This window comes from Otolemur garnettii, unplaced genomic scaffold, assembly GCF_000181295.1.
Source record: "Otolemur garnettii isolate 467f Iridium unplaced genomic scaffold, OtoGar3 scaffold00048, whole genome shotgun sequence".
In the NCBI taxonomy this organism is placed as follows: domain Eukaryota; kingdom Metazoa; phylum Chordata; class Mammalia; order Primates; family Galagidae; genus Otolemur; species Otolemur garnettii.
In genome coordinates this window covers 629,545-649,904 of record NW_003852443.1, presented here as the reverse complement: position 1 = coordinate 649,904, position 20,360 = coordinate 629,545, and the positions used below count along the sequence as shown (strand labels likewise).

Below are 20,360 nucleotides of genomic sequence, written 5' to 3'. Positions count from 1 at the left end.
CTGATGATGCCCTAAGGGCACTATCCTTCATACAGCTCTGATTTCACCTCTGCAACCACCTTCGAGTGCGGGCAGCCAACACAGAGCAGTGCCAGGTTCAGACTAGTTTGGTGATGCAACCTCAGAAACCCCAAATCCCAATCCCTTCCATGAGGACTGTGCCAGGCATTGAACATCTAAATATAAAATATTTATGTTATGGCCCCTTTCCCCAGATGACAGAGGATGGGTGTTCAGTGATTCCAAGGTGATTTTTCTTGTATCTCTCTTACTAGAAGCAATGAAAAGTACCACATACATTGACCATAAATCGATTATAGATATGATCAACATCATAAAATCCTAACAAATCTGAAGCAAACTTAATTTCATATCAGCAATTATTTGTGAAAACAGAGGAGATAAAATTAAGAGAAATTGAATTAATAGAATTTGATCAGTCATGACTGCAATGCAACAATGAGTTCCAGTCACACATTTTTAAAAGGGAATTTAATCTTATGAAGAGAAAATATGTAATCTGTAAAGAAAAAAATATGTTACTTAAGTGGATTAAGTAGCAATAAAGCAGAGAATTATACTAATTATATTTATCCTATCATCTGCATCAGCTAGTATCTCTATTAGTAATGACAGCTCTCACAATCTTGTTACTGTAAATCGCAGCAGATACTTATAAAAATGAGATTATGAAAATTTTTAATGGAAGAAAATATATTAAATAATACAAGTTGCATCTCTCTTTACATTTGGAAAGTAAAGCTTTTGTGTTTTATGAAACTGCAAATCAAATTTGACCCAAAAAAACTATGAATGTGCATAATTATCTTATAAATGATGCATAAAATATATAATTAGGAAAAGTTTACTATTACAGTCTGTAATTACATATTGAATATACTTCTGAATTCATAAAAACTATACTCTCGGGCCAGGCATGGTGGCTCATGCCTGTAATCCTCCCATCTTGAAAGGCTGAGGCAGGAAGCTCACTTGAGGTCAGAAATTCAAGGTCAGCCTGAGCAGGAGGAAGATTCCATCTCCACCAGAAATTGAAACACGTAGCTGGTCCTGGTGGTATGCTCCTGTGGTCCCAGCTACTCATGAAGTTGAGGAGGGAGGATTGCTTGAGCCCAGGAGTTTGAGCTTAAAGCAAGCTATTATGACACTGCCATACTCCAGCCTGGGTGACAAAGTGGGACTCTTATCTCACAAAATATATGCGTGCGGGGGGGGTGCTAGCAATAGATTGATTTCCTTACCCAACCAGCTATGCTGGTTGTTTCTGGTCTTACAATTTTTAATCTCATTTCTTAAAATGTTCTGTGTATAAAGAAATAAACTTCATAAAATATATTTGCCTACTGTAGATTTTTTTTTTTTTTTTTTTTTACAGACAGAGTCTCTCACTTTATCACCCTCGGTAGAGTGCCATGGCATCACATAGCTCACAGCAACCTTCAACTCCTGGGCTTAGGCGATTCTCTTGCCTCAGCCTCCTGAGTAGCTGGGACTACAGATGCCCACCACAACGCTGGGCTGTTTTCTTGTTGCAGTTTGGCCAAGGCTGGGTTTGAACCCAACACCCTGGTACCCTACTGACTGAGCCACAGGCGCTGCCTCATGTAAAAAATTTTCAAAAAGAAATTTTAAATGTCCTTCAAGTATACAATAGTAAAATAAGCACACTATAAAAGTGTGGGTTATTATCTGGTTAACAATAAAAATATCAGTATATTCCATGTAATAAATGAAGAAAATATCAAATAAGTTTTGCCTTTAGATATAATGCATGCAGTCTATTAGCAGTAATATTCAAAAAATTAGGTAAATAAAATGCTAATATTGACTTATTGAGTTATTCACCACTGAATTCGCCTGTACCATGATCTTGCTACACAATTACATTAACCAAAGTAAGCTTTAAATGATCCACCAAAAAAAAAAAACACTAAAAATAATCAATTTACATGATTACCAAGAGTGCCATTCCAAGATAATTTCTATACACTGTATGTTTTAGAATAGCTATTTTCTGTTAAAAGATTTAGATTATTTTCAAAATAAGAATAAATTCTAACTTCTAAAGATATTCATCCTTTCCAAGTTCTTTGCAAAATTTAGTGTAATTCCAAAGAAATCCACAAATTTGGTGATCTCTAGTTCTTTAAATTAATGTTTACAGATGTATAAGACATACACAGAAAGGGCACAAATCATTTAAGTATATATCTGATTTAACTATGCCTCACCATCCTGAGAACTTCATAACTCTTCTTTTGAGTATCTTTTTAAGCAAGAATACCCTTGGACATGCTATACGGTATGCTCTAGATGGCATCAATTTGGGTATTCATTGAACCTTTCTTTGTGATCTAATTTATTGTCAATTTTTGTAAATATCACGTGTGTGCTTGGAAAGAATCCACATACAATGTGAGTATAAGAAAAGCATGTAACCTGTATTATACAAATATTTTTGCTGATTTCATTCTTAGGATCAACTTTAAAGAAGAATTTGTTAAAATCTCCATCTGTATTTGTGTTGGTTTGTTTGCTTATTTCTGTAGTCCATCAGCTTTGCTTTATTTATGTTAGAAATATATTGCTGGCCGCAAATATGTACAAAAACATGCAATATCTCTTTGTGCATATGAAATATTTTCCCATGAATTCTATTTTATCTGAAATTAAACTAGATTTGCCTGGTTGTTGTATTTTTTTAAATTTTCTTTATAATTTTACAGTCATTGTATTTTTGAAATTTTTTAAAAATCCAACACGAGATTTTGTTAGTGAAGCCGAGATCTGAGCAAAGGACACTGATTTAAGGAACTAAAACAGACCCATGGGAAGCTCCTATAGTTTCAGGATTTTCTATGTTTTCCCATTGTTTGTATCTAGCATACAGATTTAATTTCCCCCTCCAACATGATGATACTCTTTAATTATACCAGAATATAAAGGGATATAGAGTAGCACACTGCTGGGGAATCTAGATTCATGAATCGTTTTTTTAGTAACCAGCACCAAGTAAAAGTGGTTCCACAGGAGATGGTAACTGTAGGAACTAGTATGTTACCATGAAGAAAACTAACAGTGAACAACTGAAGAAGGGCAAAATAAAACCTGAACAGCGTGTGTACACCAGTAAGACGTAAATATTGAACTAGAAAAACACTGACCTTTGATTTACATTTAGAAACACATGTGATAAACCGGAAACGGAGACTTCAGTTCTCTTCCCGGTCTTGCAAGATGGCGGGTGAAAAAGTTGAGAAGCTGGTTTCTAAAGAGAAGAAACCTGCTAATAAAAAGAAGAAGCCTAAGGCCAAGAAGGGGACTCCCCACTGCAGCCGAAATCCTGTTCTGGTCAGAGGAATAGGCAGATATTCCCCATCTGCCATGTGTTCCAGAAAGGCGATGGATAAGAGGAAATACACAGCAGCTAAATCCGAGATTGAAAAGAAGGCGGCGGCGAAGGTCCTCGCCACTGTTACAAAGCCAGTTGGTGGGGACAAGAATGGTGGTACTCAGGTGGTTAAACTTCGCAAAATGCCTAGATACTATCCCACCGAAGATGTGCCTCCAAAGCTATTGAGCCAGGGCAAAAAACCATTTAGTCAGCATGTGAGAAAACTGCGCTCTAGCGTCACACCCGGGACCGTTCTAATTATCCTCACTGGGCACCACAGAGGCAAGAGAGTGGTTTTCCTAAAGCAACCGGGCGGTGGCTTGCTACTTGTGACTGGACCTCTGTGCCTCAATCGAGTTCCTTTACGAAGGGCACACCAGAAATTTGTCATCGCCACCACCACAAAAATTGACATCAGTAATGTTAAAATCCCGAAGCATCTTACTGATGCTTATTTCAAGAAGCAGCAGCTCCGGAAGCCCAGATACCAGGAAGGTGAGATCTTCACCACAGAAAAAGAGAAATACGAGATAACAGAACAGTGCAAGGTTGATCAAAAAGCTGTGGACTCGCAAATTTTACCAAAAATCAAGGCTATTCCTCAGCTCCAAGGCTACCCGCGATCCGTGTTTGCCCTGACAAATGGAGCTTACCCTCATAAAATGGTGTTTTGAATTTCTTAAAAAGAACCTAATTAAATGGCTAATAGTAGAAAAAAAGAAAGAAAGAAAGAAACACATGTCAGACTAAGAATATAGTCAAAATGAAGCAGTTATTCTGTTACATTTTCTTATATATGATACATTTTTATATACTTATCATATATAAGATAAAGTGTTTCTGTGCTTTTATCACCTCTCCCCTTCTTCTTCTCCTTTTTTTTTTTTAAATCAATTAAGCTTGGGAATATAGACCCAGACTGTTTTTAATTACTATTAACTTTCAAAATGCAATCTTCCTCTTTCATAATAATTTCTAGGATGTGCATTTAATTCTCTGACAATATTTCACCTTCAAGATGTCATTCACCACAAGTTCTTCATATCATAACTTTCGATTCATGAGTGTTTTATTTGGGTCCTTTCCCTGAACTTAGAGTCTTTCTTTATTTCTCTGTTAGAACCACAGAGATGGTTACAGAAATCTCCCAGGTATTCTCCAGAAAATCCTTCCGTTTGGGCACAGAGGATGGAGCTTTTTATCGTGTTCCTTAAGCCGGCCTCATCAATTTTAAAGAACATGCGATTATCTTTCCTTTCTTTCTTGTAGTAAATGTTTACTTTCACTTTCCAGTGCTCACATAGCTTTTACTCTTCTACATCGTTATTAGTATTTCAGTCAGAGTGGAAAATGGAACACTGGCTCTTTGTTATGCCACCTTCCTAACCTAGAAGTTGAAAATCACAGAATCCAAGTTCCACTCTCAGTTCACAGGCTGCCAGCTCTCTAACCAGCTCTGAATCCTAACTTAGTGAACAAACATTGGAATATTACTCCTCCATTTTTAAGTGAGGTAACCATACAGAATAACACCATCCAGTAAAGAAATCAAGACTTTTTTTTAGTTCAGTATTGTCTGAGGCCTGATTTTTTCAGTCAAATTTTTTAAAATTATTAAACCTGAAAAAAATAAAAAGTCTTATAAATATTTTGTGTTTAGAAAAGCAAAAACTTGAATCCTTTAAGATATGCCAGAATCAGGCTTAAATGATTAATTAGGTATTTTTATAAGCACAGCATTTTTCCATTATTATTCATAAGTAATTTAGTGTTTTGATGCCAAAATGAATAAATATTTTGTAAGGAGTCAACTTATTAAAAAGTACTAAGAAATAAGCCAAGGATATTATAGAGAAAAAACTTGTCTGTATTCCGATACCATTTTTAAAAAACATAGCCTCTTAAAGTTTGAAAGAAGTGTCCTTATTACTCCCTGCTCTATTCCTGACTCTTCTAGCTTACTTACCACATGATTGTAAAATTATAAAACAATTTTAATGGCCCCAAACATCTTGTTTACATTTTAATATACATCTTGCCTATGGAGCTGGGCAAGATAGGATCCTCAAACCTGCAAGAATCAACAGTGGCGCTAAGCATAGACCTACCACTTCATCCAGCAGTCCCACTGCTGGGTATTTACCCAAGGGAAAAGAAGTCATTTTATCAAAAAGACATCTCCACTCAAATGCTTACTGTAGCACAGTTCGCAATTGCAGAGACCTGGAATTAACTTGAATGTTTATCAATTCATGGAGTTACTACTCAGTCATGACAAGGGTAAATTCATGCCTTTCAAAATAATGTGGGTAGACTGGAGACCATTATCCTAAGTCAAGTGTCTAAAGAATGAAAAAACACCCCATGTACTCGCTACTAAATTAGACCTGACTGATAAGTACACATGGGCACAGAGGGAAGTGAAACTCAGTAGAAATCAGACAGGGAGCAGGGGGGAAGACGGAAGAAGGAAAAACCCACCTACCGGGTACAGTGAACATTATCTGAGAGATGGGCGCACTTACAGCCATGACTCAAGCATTAGAAACACAATCCATTTAACCACAAACATATCTACCCCCTTAAAATTTTGAAATTTTTAAATTATAAAAACAATTTTAATGGCCAAAACAGATTGTTTATATTTTAACATATATCTTGTCATACAGCTTGGCAAGTATTTGTTAGAAGAAATAATGATTAATTAAATGTGAGCATCCATCTTAAATACCCCAGGCGTGTGCCTTTCCCCTCTGAATGTTTTCTAAAAGGTCAGTTTATTAAGTCTTTAAAAAAATCATTTTGTATTTGAGTAGCTCTAACTTTCCCAAACTTTTTTAAACATTAGAATGAAATCTGATTCTCAGCAAATTCTACCCTTAACTTTTTTCTAGAATTGAATAAATCCATTTTTCCCTGTCTTCAGACTTGAACTTAAACATGGGTTCTTTCGAATTCTCAAGCATGCCTGCATTTGGACTGGAACTGCACTGTCAGCCACTCCACCCACTCTGAGGGTGTTAACCCTGAAATGCCTGAGTAAATGTGATGGTCTCCCTGAGGCCACTGCTGAGTCTCTCCAGACCCATCCCCACTGCTCCTCTCTGCTTCTACACTTGTAACTAGACTCAAGTCCCAGTAGGCCCCTTACCTTGAGTTAGGAAGTATGATCCCTAAGGAGTGGTGCTACATGCCAAAAGACTTACTTAAGTTTTCTAACATACAAACAGAAATCTGAGGAACATGTGTGAGAATGAAAATTAAGGATGTGGGGTAATGGTAGAAGTGATACAAAGTTGGATTTGGCTGAATTTATTTTTTTTTATTTTTTATTTTTTGAGATAGAGCCTCAAGCTATTCCCCTGAGTAGAGTGCCATGGCATTACAGCTCACAGCAACCTCGAACTCCTGGGCTCAAGCGAGTCTCCTGCCTCTGCCTCCCAAGTACCTGGGACTACAGGCGCCCACCACAACGCCCAGCTATATGTTTTGGTTGCAGCCGTCGTTGTTTTGGCGGGTCCAGGCTGGGGATTCAAACCCACCACCTTAGGTGTACGTGGCTGTCGCCTTAGCCGGTTGAGCTATAGGAGCCGAGCCTGGCTGAATTTATTGATCTGAGCTCACTAAGTAAAAATTCTGCACTTAATGTTGCCCCTCGGGGAGTTAGGGCTCTAAAAGTTGGTTGTTGACTGAAAGATAGACCAAAAATTGGCACACAATGAGAGAGTTACAAATGTCAGGTCAGCCTCCATTCAATAAACATAGAGTGAGACTTTCAAAGGCTTAACCAGAGATCAGAATGTTAGAGTAGATTCATCTGTGAAGATCTTCTCAATCATACTGCTTGAGTCCAGAAGACATACCTTTTACCAAGAGCATATGACATACATTTGTGAGGAGAGTCCTAGCATTCTTGAAGAATTCTGTGATAACTCTTCTGTGTATGCCAGACCTTACAAGGGGAACTATTGTGACTGAGTTGGGAAACCTAAATGCAATGGTAATAATTGAATCCCCCAGTAGTAGGGCGAAGCAGCAGAATTCAACCACCGAAAGCAAGGTGAGTGCACTTACTATAACAGAGAGCTGTGTCGAATCAATCAAAATATTCTAATTCTCACAGAACTGTGGCATTGGCTAGTTAGCCACAGATCTCTTAGACGTTTCACAGATAGGAAGCCTGCTACTTGATCTGTAGAAGCAGAAAAGTTCTATGTCAATTAAATGGAAGTCTCTCATATGAATCATAAAAACAGAGTCATAGCCCCTCCATCAATTCCCAAACATTAGCAAGTTTACAGACTCAGAACCCCTTAGGAGGGGGGGCCAGATCCCCTTGAGGAAGGACTTTAGCGTGATGTCCAAAATGTATACTGTTATTCTTTGTCCCATCCATCCTCAAAGTAACGTTGGGCTTTTTACCAGGAAAATGTGCATTGAAGGAAAGGAAATATGCAGACCTTTCAGGGACTACTGGACACTGGCTCTGAACTGACATTGATTCGAGAAGACCTAACAGATCACATTACATAAGAGTAAGTGCTTCTGAAAGGGAGGTGATCAATGGAGTTTTAGCACAGAACCACGTCACAGTGGTCTCAGAGGGTCCCTGGACCCATCCTATAATTATTTCCCCAGTTTCAGAATGCAGAGCTGGAATAGACATATTTACCAGCTGGCAGAATCCCCAAAAGCTATCTGATTAAATATTTGAAAACAAATACTATGTTTTTTCAAAATTTTTCTTCTCCAAGGCATATATTCTCACTCCTTTTATATTTCCTCAAACAAAATTATTTCCTGGGTCCTCATCATGCATAACATTGTATCGTCTTTTTAAATAAATGACTAATATTGACGTTGCATTTACCAAAATCCCTCAAGGATTTTTTCACATGTATTGGCAACAAGCAGGGTGATTCTTAAAGAGCATTAAAGCAAATCATTTGAGCCTAAATAATGAAATTTAAATTTACTACTGTTAAATTTCATTTTCTTGTTTCTGACCCACACCAAAAGCTATCAAGATCTTTTTGAATCATAAGTAATTCAATAGGCAGACATTTATGGATGGCATACTCTGTTATCAGGGCTATAAAGATAAACAAGACACTTTCTTTGACCTCCAGTTGCTTTGTCTAGTAAGGGACACATAAAGTAAATAATATAAATAAGCAATGTGATAAGTACTGTAGGAGTGCCATTTGGAAAAAATGAGTAAAGGGAGCTGCTGGGAGAAAGAAAGAGAAGATAATAACCCAGATCACAGCCTTGAGCTGCAGCTGCAAGAAAGGGCAGGGGACTGAGAGATGAGATAAATGAGCAGGAGAAATATGAAATGGAAAACCGGGGATAGAGACGGAGCCAACAAGGAGGGCGGAGGAGGGCACAGAAAGATAAGCTCACGAGCCAGAGGAGTATTGAAAGGCTCAAAATTGTCAATGATCCATTAAATATTCCTGTCAACTTTTAAAATAATTAAAATAAATTCAGTTTTGGGTAAATGGGTAAATGCAGTAAACTAAAAAACAGGTGATTTGGTGAACTGATGTACCAACAACTAAAGTTTGATGCATTGATCTGGAGCCTACTTAGTCATTAGGCGGGAAAGCAAACTAATGAAAAGATATGTATGTAGCTGAAGATTGTATTTTCAAAAAACTGCTGCAAAAATCTTTCGTTGCCTGTCCCCATCTACAATGTCACCCCGCCCTCACTGGGAAATGCAGTAGCGCATTCTCCACTCTTGTGACTACTTTGACCAACAGAATGTGGCAGAAACGGTTCTGGGTCACCAGCAGGAATAACCCGTGCTCGCCCTGGTGCTTTTGCTTCCTGCCTCTTGGAAAGCCTGCTTTGGGAACACGTCCCCTCAGAACTCAACTGCCATGTTGTGGGAGGCCACGTTTGCTGGACAGCCAGCTTGTGGGTGCTTTACTTAATAGCACCAGCTGAGCATCAGCTGTCAGACGTCTGACACTATGGCATTGGAAGTACACAGCCAAGTCAGTCTCTCAGATGACTTCAGTCCAATCCAAAATCTGGCTGAAACTGCAGGAGAATATTCACATAAGAACTGCTCAGCTGAGCCAATCAGCCCACAGGAACCTAAACGATAATAACACACTGCCTTAAACCAGGAAGCTGAGGATGAGTTGTTCCACATTGTCTTAGTCAGTTTGGGTGCTATTATAGAATATCCTAGACTGAGGGGCTTACACCCTAGTGAGAAATTTTTTTTATCACAATTCTAGAGGCCAGCAAATCTCTAATCAGAGTATCAGCATAATCAGTCTGATAGAACCCTCTTCCTGATTTTCAGACAGCCGTTTTCTCATTGAATCTTCATATGTCAAAGGACAAAGACAGAGATTCTGTGCCTCCTCCTTTCCCGTTCAGATGGGCACCACTCTGATTACCTAATCACCTCTTAGTGGCCCCACATCCTCATACCATCACACTGGGAATAGAGTCTTCTATATATGAATTTTAGAGAACATAAATGTTCGGTTCCTAGCGCACATCAGTGGTTAACCAGAACAGAAGGACTAAGGAAGACAGGAGGGCTGAGTAGCTGGTAATCAAGTATATTTGAAGTCTGACAGAATTAACTAAATTACAGAATGGTAAGGCGAATGCATCCTGATAGGCAAGTAGCTACTCTATTCTCTTTTGGTCTATTTTAGTTTCATAATTACTTATTTTGTCATGAATTTTAATTGATGATATAGTATTGTACAAACCATAATAACAAATAATTCAAAAAGTGTAAGAAGAAAGCTAAATTCGCCTGAAATCTCACTATTTGAGGATAACCACAATTAATATTTTGGTGACCATCCTCTCAACACATGCTTTTTCACATATACATGTATATTTATGATTTAACATGCATCCTGTCCTTATCCTGGGCACCTGTGCATTGCTATCTTTTGCTAACTCTACCCCTAACATATCTAGTACAATTTATGAGGCTGCCAATTACAATCTATTTCCCAAGAAGTGTGTGTTATCACTCCTTAATATTAACCAAATGGTAGCTCATTGGTTCTTTAGCTTGAATATTTCTTTTTTTTTTTTTAAACTGGGATTGTTCTTTCTTATTTTATTTTCCCCCCAATATAAGGGTGTATATGATTAGGTTACATTGTTTGAATTTGTAAGGCAAAGTACAGTTTCAGCTGTGACTTTCATACAAGAATTGTACCATTTACTCATACATTGGACCTGTTATGTGGGAATTTACCAAACTCCTTCCTCTCCCCTCCCTTAAATTTAATTGAGTTTTTCTTTCCTGTGAGCACTTCTTGTTCTCAAAGTTCAGATGTGAACTGGCTGTCCATTCTGGAGCACTAAATTTTCTTGCTTACAAGACTATGTGAGCAGCAATACTACAAATATAATTAAATAGAATTAAAAGAGAAACAATGAGTTTGGACAAGAAACATAATAAGCAATTTTAATATGTTGAATTAAAGTTGTTTGTGCTACATTCACATGAAGATTATCAATAATGTGTACTTCATAAATGTAGATTTTGAACTTGGGAAAGACTTATGAGCTGTATGTATTACATCATTAGCACATAGATATTATTGAAGCCATGGGAGATGGTGGTAATACCTAAAGAAGGAAAAGAAATTCCAAAAGAAAGCCAGGAGCACACCAACAATTAAAGATGGGCAGAAAGGAAAGGGACTTTTTGACAGAATTCTGTTAGACACTACCATCTCCCACTTAGAAACAACAATTTATCTTTTTTTTTTGCAGTGTTTGGCCAGGGCTGGGTTTGAACCCACCACCTCCGCCCTACTCCTTCGCGCCGCAGGTGCCGCCTGAAACAACAATTCATCTTATCACTTGAAATTGAAAAAGAAATGCAGTTATTTTTCTATAGCAGTATTTCATAAATTTTAGAATATGGCTAGAGAGAGATCAGGTGATGCTGTCACATATAACAAAATTCAGGCTAAAACTGCGAAATGATGAAATACTTTGTCAGCACTAAACTGCTTAGGACTTGCATTGAATAAATAGTGTGTATGTGTTTGAGTCTATAATTTCCCCCAGAAATTGAGTATGACATCATAGAACAAAACAGAAATTACATGCCCTAGAAAGTATTAAGAAATGAATTCCTTTCCCACAATATTTACAAAGCATTGACAGTTTTATTTTCATGACAACCTTAATCTCTGCGTGAAGCTCTCAGATCAAGTTGTAAATTCAGACAGTTTGAGGTTAAAATCTACAGTAATCCTTCCTTATCCACAGGGGATGTGTTCCAAGCCTCCCAGTGGCTGTCTGACTCTGCAGATAGTACTGAACTCTACATGTACTATGCTTTTTGTATGTATACATACCTATGATAAAGTTCAATTTATAAATTAGGCACAGTAAGAGATTAACAACAGCTAATAGTAATGAATAATTAATTATAATAGTATTCTGTAATAAAAGTTATTTGAATGTGTGTTCTCTCTCAAAATACATCATTGTACTGTACTCACATATTTTTGGACTACAGTTGACCTCAGGTAACTAAAATCACAGAAAGCAAAACTACAGATAAGATAAAAAAGACTACGGTAGTATACATTTTTGTTTTAAAAAATCCTGATAAACATTATTTCAGGCAAAACAAAATATTTTTTCCCAAAATATTTGGAAATTTTGGGGAGGTCCAAGTATTAACACAAAGAAACACAAATCAATAGATTCTTTAGGAAAACATAATTAGATTGGATTTTCTCTGAGTTTAAACTTTTGTTTGGTCACAGAAGCATACCAATGACATTTACTGTAAGCAAGGACGGTAGAGGGTAGGATGGTACGTAGATGATGTTCAGCAAATATGTACCCATTGTCCTAAAGCCCAGTGGGTCAGATGACTTGCTTTAGACAGTGAAATGTAGGTAGAAGTGATCAGGTATCAGTCGCGAGTCTAGAATTTAAGAGATTTCCACTCGCCCTGGGGCTTTTTTTTTTTTTCTTTAACCTGTCCCATTAAAAAAAATACTCCTAGGTAGCCACTTCCTTCCACTGCAGGCCCAGAATGATACATTTGGAGTAGCGCTTCCCTGGCTGATTATGCACCTGCAGCCAGAAGCAGCGCTAGCCCCACAGCGATTGCACTGAGCTGTAAGGGTATGAGTAAAATATACTATAAATATGTCTATGTTTATGTTACATAAAGTGTAATTGTATTTTATATAAAATAAAAATATTGGGACAGTGTTGTTGAGGTATTACCTAACTGAAACAGCTTACTAAAAGTTGGTAATGTATTAACTTATACAAAAATATCTCTTACTGTGAAATATTTCACAAGCCAGTGTTTAGTTAATAAGAAATAGGAAAAATAAATACCTAATATAATTAGACCTCATCGGTGATTAAAATAGGAGAGCATCATCTATTAGATAGGTTATAATGAAGATAAAGTTAAAAGTTACCAATCTCTGAATGATTTATGAACATATTTATAAACAAAGCAAAACTGTAAAAATTTTATAACTGGTCATGAATAATAAACATTCAAAAATTATAAAAATCTATATATTAATCAAAAGTAGATTAATGCCTATATTTCTCTAATGAGGAAGAGAAAAATAAAATTAAAGTGCTAAACATAGACCATTGTAATAGTCAGAAAAGTCATAAAACATATTGATTGGACTCTGTAAAATTAGATGTCTTCTTACGATCACGAATGCATTGAACTTGACCTGAACTTTTGACTTCTGTATTGAATTAGTTATTATTTGACCAAAAAAGCTTTTCATTTTTAAATTTTTAAATCTCACTAAAACACATAAATTATGTGTCTCATATAAATAAATAACTCATTGCTATGGTTTGAATGTGTCCCCCCAAAAGAACGTATTGAAAACTTAAGCCTCAGTGTGTCAGTGTTGAGAGGTACAGCCTAAAGGGAAGTGATTAGACCATGAGGGTTCTGTCCTTGAATAAATTAATGTCATTATTGCAGTAGTAGGTTTGTTATCACCAGAATGTGTTAACTATAACAAAATAAAAGGACGAGTTAGTCTCTCTCTCTCTCTCTCTTTCACTCTCCCTCTCTGTCCCCATCCCCCTTGTCTCTTACCCTCCACCTTCCACTGTGTGATGATACAGCAAAAAGGTCCTTACAAAATTTCCAAATGCCAGTTTCTGGATCTTAGGCTTCCCAGCCATAACTATAAGTCAATTAATTTCTGTTTTTTATAAAGTTATCCAGTCTCAGGTATCTGTTATAGCAGCACAAAACAGATTAAGACATTCATTTTTCTATAAATTTCACAATACACTTTTTGATATTTTCCAGGAAAAAACCAAACTTAGTGTTCTTTAAAATAAAAGTCTGGACCAGGCACAGTGGTTCACACTTGTATTCTTAGCACTCTGGGAGGCTATGGTGGGAGGATCCCTTCAGCTCAGGAGTTCTAGATCAGCCTGAGCAAGAGTGAGACTCTATCTCTACTAAAATGGAAAAATTAGCCAGGCATTGCAGCAGGTGCCTTTAATCCCAGCTATTTGAGAAGCTGAGGGAGGGAGATTGCTTGAACTCAGGAGTTTGAGATTGCTGTAGACTAGGCTGACACCATGGGACTCTAGCCTGGTCAACAATCTGTCTCTGGGGGAAAAAAAAAAAAAAAAACTATTAAAAAAAAAAGAAAAGTTAAAATCTGCATATATTTCTAAATACAAATATAAATAACTTTTGAAACTCTCATGTTTTACAAAGAAGAAAATGAGACCTGAGTATTTTAGTGTCCCGATGCAGAAAAATTTGAACGTCTTTCCACAATTAATAATTTTTAGTTTTATGCTTGAAAATCAATTAGGGAGAATAATGAAAGTAAAAAAATTAGTGATCATAGTAATTTGAAAACAATTAAGACAATACAATTTTTATTCAGTTGCTTAAATAAAAGCAAGCAAACCCAGAACAGATTGTATGAGATGATAATAAGCAAGACAATATCAAAATACAGGCGCTCTACTCACAATGAAATTATGTCCTGATAAACCCACCATAAGTTGGAAATGCATTTAATACACCCACGCTACCAACATCAGAGCTTAGCCTAACCTACTTTAAGCGCATTCAGAACATTTGCATTATCCTACAGTATAGCAAAAATCACCTAACAAAAATCTTATTTTATAATAAAGTGTAGAATGAATATTGCACATAACCTGTTAAATTGATACACTGAAAGTGAAAAACAGAATGATAGTGTGGGTATTCAAATCACAGTTTCCACGGAATGCATATGACTTTTGTACAATTGCAAAGTCAAAATACATAAATTGAACTATTCTAAGTCAGAGACTGTCTGTACCCAAACCAAATGAAAGAAGACTGAAACAGGAAAGATACAGAAGTGAAATACAGAATAATAGGAAATAAATATGCTACAGTTAGGTCAGTCTAGTTTTGTAAAGGGAAAAAATGAAGGAAGAGGATAGACTAATATTCTATCAGACTGCATTTAAATTATGTTAGACGCAAATCAGATGAAACATAAATTCTGTGGGAATTATTAACACCAAAGACATGCTCATTTAAAGACTGAAGCTGAAATTAAGATTACTGTATGTTCTGATTTTTGACAAGGCAATTCTTTGAACAGAGCATCAAATAAATACTTTCCCATGATATTGTAGTAGTGTAGTGAGCTGTATCCAACATAACATATCAGACAAGATGTTGTCCAAAGAATTTTTCCTTTTTTACAGAAAAGCCATAGAGTAAAAAGATATTTGCAACAAACATAAAAACAGGCTCATAGTAGAATCTATCTTAAAACAATGTAAACTGACACATTAATTAGAAAAAGATAAATTATAAAGAAAAAAAGGCCAAAAAGGGGGAAAATAGAATATGCTTGACTTCACTGATACTCAAGAGAAATCCAGTGTAAAATTATAAGGAGTCAGCATTTTATCTCATCAAACCTGTTTTAAAAAATTAAAATTTAACAACACCAAATATTAGGGAGGCTAAGTAGAATTCAGACTTTTGTCCTCTGCCTGTGTATAGGTAAATTGGTACAGTTACTTTAAAAAACAATTTGGTGTCTTCTGCTGAAGTTAGGGATGTATATGTGTCTAGAGAAAGTCTTTCATAAGAGCATCAGGAGACAAGTGTGAGTTCGTTCACAGCTGTATTTTTTTTTTCAGAGCAAGAAAATAGGAGAGGAGTATAATCAAGTCAGTCAAGTCGGTTAATAATAGAACAGATAAATAAATCGTGGGTAGTAATACAATGAGATACTATCCTGTGGGAAAAGTGAATAAAATGCAAATATATAATATTGAGGCAGAAAAGCATAGCACAAGTAACATACAGACTGTCCAGAAAGCTCATGTGCAATTTACACTGTAAAACTAGTTTAAATTGCACGTGAATTTTATAGACACCCTGTATATGTTAATACAATGTTTATAATTTAAAAAGAGGAAAACTAAACTATGTATTTGTAGCATATGAAATAACTAGAAAGAAAATCTAAGAAATGCAAAACATAAAATTCAGATGGGGAAGGAGAGGGCGGTATCCTACTGGGGAAAGAAGAAGTAGGTTTCAGCATTATTTGGTAATATAGCCAAAATTCAAATTAAGCTAAGTGATAGATAGCTACACACTATTTTACAGGCATGATATATTTCACAGTGAAAAAAATATATTAAACCTTCCGTGGTTTCCCATTTCATTTCCTCCAGAATAAAATCCAGAATCCTAACTCTGATGTCTAAAACTCAACATAATCTAGCTTCTGTTTACCTATTAATCTTTGTCTCATCCTGGAATCTCCCAAGTTCACTCCTCCACTCACACAGCCCTTCTTTCTATGACTTTCACACTCCAAATTCATTCTCAACTTTTCATTTTCTCCTCCTTATACTTGTAACTCTTTCTTCCTGATCTTTGTAGGGCTGGCTCCATTTCTGGATTCAGGTTCCAGCTCAATGTCATCTTGAGAGAGATCTTCCTTCAATATCTTATAACAGGTCAATGGCAGAATCAGACATGTAAGAATTTCTGACAACCAAATGTAATTAATGCATCCTCTTTGTCAATCATGCCCCACCATAAGATAAGTAAAGACAAAAAGCATTGAAGGTTAAATTGCTTCAGTAGACTAAAGCAATGCAAATTATAACTACAGAGCTAGCAGTGGAATGGAGAATGAAAATGTTAGAAATAACTCGTACTGCTGTTTAAAAGTTGACTTTTATACACTTGAACTGTAGAGATACTTTGTTTAAGTTTTCATGTTTTCTGTATGACCACAGCTTGTTAAGAAAAGCATCCTATTTATAGTGCTTAATTCAAGACTTTGATCTTCTTTTCCTAAACTTTTTATTCCAGAGTCAACTGGACTATCATGAATATTCCTCCACTTTTCCCATCTTATTTCCAAGAGTTTTAAAAACTAACTTCAGTAATTTGTACTTAACAATTGAGTATTCTAAGAATAAAAAAAGCCTGATTAATTTTGAATTCAGAACAATTCTTCAGACATAAATAGCTTGCACATTTCCTTTTACAAATTAAAAAAGATGAAATAGAATACTACTCCCTACTTCAAAGAAACACAAGAAATCATCTATATTTCTATGTTCTATCTTTAAACTACTTCTTAGCTCATTTGTTACTGTACCAATTAGTTTTGGTAGCTGAAGATATTATTCAATTTGTAGGAGAGTAGTTACTTTACCTTATCATTGTTATTCCTTTGCTCTAATTTTTACTAAAATTTGACTTTGCACATTTTATTCATTTACTTTTTATTCATCATTATTATTATTATTATTATTTTTAGAGACAGAGTCTCACTTTGTTGTCCTTGGTAGAGTGCCATGGCATCACCACTCACAGCAACCTCCAGCTCCTTGGCTTAGGTGATTCTCTGACCTCAGTCTTCCACGTAGTTGGGACAATGGGCGCCTGCCACACCTGGCTATTTTTTTGTTGCAGTCTGGCCAGGGCTGGGTTTGAACCCACTACCCTGGATATATGGGGCCATGCCCTACTCACTGAGCCACAGGTGCTGCCCACCTTTGCACATTTTAATATGTTCATTTTTATTTCAAACATTAATTCCCTGTTTCCTGGTAAGCATGGTATATCACACAAGAATGTCATTTAAGACACTATTTCTTATTTTTGGAGATACATGACATTCTTACCAAAAGCCACTGCTATAAAAATTAAAACCAATTGCTTATAATTGACTGGAGTCTGTAAAAGTACCTACATTTTTAGAAAATGTCCTAAATGTCATGTCAACATAATGGAAGAGGTGAGCAATATGATTTTCTTTATAATCTTTCACTCAGGTTTACTTTCATCAAGATAATTTTAAATATGTTTACAGTGAATGCTATATTACCTATTAATTAAATATTTAGGGCATTAAACAATTGTGATAGTGTGCCAGAGTAAAGTTTTAAAGAGTAAAAACATAGATAGCTATAATATATAATCCAATGCATTAATTTCTATAAAAGAAAAAAATGGATCACAGTTCCTTATATATAACATCCATTATAAAAAGAGTTATGAGTAAGAATCTCTGCATTTTCTATTATTAGTAGCATGTCAGCATTTCTCAGACTGTCAAGAATTTATTTAGGCAGAATTTTCTGTTGTTCCTTCATCTGTTATTCCTTTTTTGTGCCACCATTGATAAAGAATGTTTTTTCTATTATTTTTAAAAATTAAATTAAAAAGTTTGGAAGATAAGACTTTGTAAAATCATCTAAGCTTAAGCATTAAAGCCGGTTTAAAAGGAGAAACATTCCTATCAAAATTGTATAATTGCATTATACTGTAGGCCACAACAATACAATGGTATCATAAAATTAATGATAATTATAATAAATCATAACTGACTCAAAGTGTGAAATTCCACATAACTTCCATGTGCTGACATTTGCTCTGATAGAAATATAATTTGAAAAATTCAAGGAAACCAGCTCTCCATTTATTACTCAAAGTTCTTTGTGTTATTTTTAACAGCAGTTGGGAATTGTATTCATTGAGCTCACACTTCAAGAAACCTGCCAGGAATAACCGCAATAATCTACCAGTTGAAGCAGATATTAAAGGATAGTATAACTAAAGCTTATCGTTTCTCGTCAGAACTTCTCCTTTAATCCCTCATGGGACTGAGAGGAGGAACGTGTGGAGGTTAAAAGTGTGAGGCTTCGCACTTGTTGCATTGTAGGATTCCAGAAATCTGAAATAAATTAATTTAGCCCAACTAACAAGATTTGGCACCTGGGTTCTCTGGCTCTCAAAAGTAGTCTGGAACTTATATGATTTTTTTCTCTTGCTTATATCTATTTTTTTCTGACAGCATGTCTATCTTGTTATGAGATTATTTTGGAAAGATCCACATATGCTTCATACACTCCTCAAATTTTCTTACTGCCTTTTCTTTGAAACTTCTTCCCTGTTGATTTATTGGCCAATAATACAAAAATGCAGGATTTTGATTTATTCATTTCTTTTTTATGATCTCAACCAACTTCACCATTGGTTAAAATAATTCTGATTCAGGCTTGTCTCCCATAGCTCAGTGGTTAGGGTGCCAGCCACATACACCAGGGTGGCGGATTTGAACCTGGCCTGGGCCAGCTAAGCAACTGCAACAAAAAATAGCCAGGCGTTGTGGTGGGCGCCTGTAGTTCCAGCTACTTGGGAGACTGAGGCAAGAGAATTGCTCAAGAGTTGCCTGCTGTCTATGAGCTGTGATGCCATGGCACTCTACTGAGGGCAACATAGTGAGACTCTATCTCAGAAAAAAAAAAAAAAATCTGATTCAAAAAATAAAACTTTCAATCCTCTCCCCTTCAAAGAAAGAAAGAGAAAAATGACATAGGTGTTATGTTTCCATGACTAATCTACCTCTCGTTCTTTGTTTATAAAAACCAAAGTCTGATTCTATTTAAGAAGAAAGCTCCAGGAATATAAATTTTTGTGGCATCTCATCTAACAATAAGGATTTCACCCAAGTCTCTATCATATTCCATCAAATTTTAAGTTCCATTTTTTCTGTATCTCCAAGAAAACAATGTATTTTATTCTACTAATTTTGTTCTTCAACTACATCATTACTAACAGTTTTCTTTAAAGTTTAAATTTTACAAATTTTAATAAATTCTGGGCTCTATCAAGTGATTTTTTTGTTGTTGGCAAAAGAGGTTATCAACATTCTATGTATCTAAAAGCACAGCCACTATTTCACCATCCTTAAGCAACATGAGGTAAACTACTACTATCTGCTTCTCCAAATTTAATTTAGAAGATCAAAAACAAACCTACTGCGAACTGTGCAAGTTATTATCATCAAATAGTTCTTTGAATTGTTCAGGAACAATAACTCAAAAAAAAAGAGAGAGAAACGAGGTTGTTAGTGAATGTTTTCGCCTTTTTTTTTTAATATTAGTTAAAGTAGAATAAGGACATATATAACCCATTAGTAAAAAAAGAATTCTAAATGAACCCAAAATATTTCCCCTAATGTGCACACCCTACATAATACCTTTCCCTCCAGTATTGGTAGAGCTTGTGAATAGAATAGAGTAGTCATTCCTTTAATTAGATTACATAATATAAGACTTCATCTTAGCAGACGGATGTCAGAAGTCTTCCACTGGCCTTTAAGAAATAAGTTGTCTTGAGTCTCACAAATGCAGTGAATCAAATTCTTCCAATAACATGAATGAGCTTGAGCACATTCTGACATCTAAATGAGAATTCAGCTGCCCCACCTACTGCCTTGATTTTAGCCTTGTGAGATGGAGCAGAGGACTCAGTGGAAACATGCTGGATTTCTGAGCCATGGAAACTGTGAAAATAAATTTACGTTGTTTTAAGGCTGTTAGGTTGTGGTAATTTGTTACACAGCAATAGAAAACTAACACA

At 35.8% G+C, this 20,360-nt stretch overlaps 1 pseudogene; it reads left to right on the top strand.

The window, feature by feature from the left end:
* The first annotated feature begins 3,258 nt into the window (after nucleotides 1–3,258).
* Nucleotides 3,259–4,106, top strand: LOC100950526 (annotated as a pseudogene).
* Nucleotides 4,107–20,360: the final 16,254 nt, after the last annotated feature.